Consider the following 685-nt stretch of genomic DNA (forward strand, 5'->3'; position numbering starts at 1 on the left):
GAAAAAAAAAAAAAAAAAAAAAAAAGAGTCCTTCTACCTTTCAAACTGGGAATTTTCCAGGCTCAATTCTGCCACAGCAAAATCAATTTTCATAAAGAACATACCAAGTAACTTTTCCTTATTAGGGACTCACTGTCAAAGTAATCTTTCTAGCTTCAACAATTTCAGAAGAAAGAAACATCTGGTAAAAACACAGTCACAAGATTATTATTTTATAATTTAGTACTATTTCCACACTAGTACTCTAAACCAATAATTTTAAAGTTTCCCTGGCCAAGGGCCTAGGCTGACAAAAGAAAGTTTCAGCAAATTAGATTTCACAGACATTAGGACTGGAAGGGACCTCGGAAGATCATCGAGTCCAGCCCCCAACCCGAAAGGCAGGAAGTCAGCTGGGGTCATAGGATCCCAGTAAGATAAGCATCCAATTTACTCTTGAAGATGTTCAATGTAGGTGCATTGCATTGCAGGATCATGTTCATCTTGTGGTCAATGATGACCCCCAAGTCTCTTTCTTCCGTAGTGCGAGCCAGCATAGCACTGCCGAGCCTATAAGGATGTTGCAGGGGTTTTTTCCCCAAGGTGGAGAACCTTCCATTTTTTGGTGTTAAACACCATCAGGTTCTCATCCGCCCATTTGCTGAGCCTGACCAGGTCAGCCTGGATCACCTGCCTGTCTTCTGGC

General features: G+C 41.6%; 1 protein-coding gene across 3 annotated transcripts in view; it reads right to left on the reverse strand.

The window, feature by feature from the left end:
- GKAP1 (G kinase anchoring protein 1) overlaps window positions 1-685 on the reverse strand; it is a 46,158-nt gene that overhangs the window by 4,990 nt on the left and 40,483 nt on the right. The gene's annotated exons all lie outside the window — the stretch shown is intronic.

The sequence above is a fragment of the Crocodylus porosus genome, unplaced genomic scaffold (genome assembly GCF_001723895.1).
Source record: "Crocodylus porosus isolate Cpor-Errol unplaced genomic scaffold, CroPor_comp1, whole genome shotgun sequence".
Taxonomy (NCBI): Eukaryota; Metazoa; Chordata; order Crocodylia; family Crocodylidae; genus Crocodylus; species Crocodylus porosus.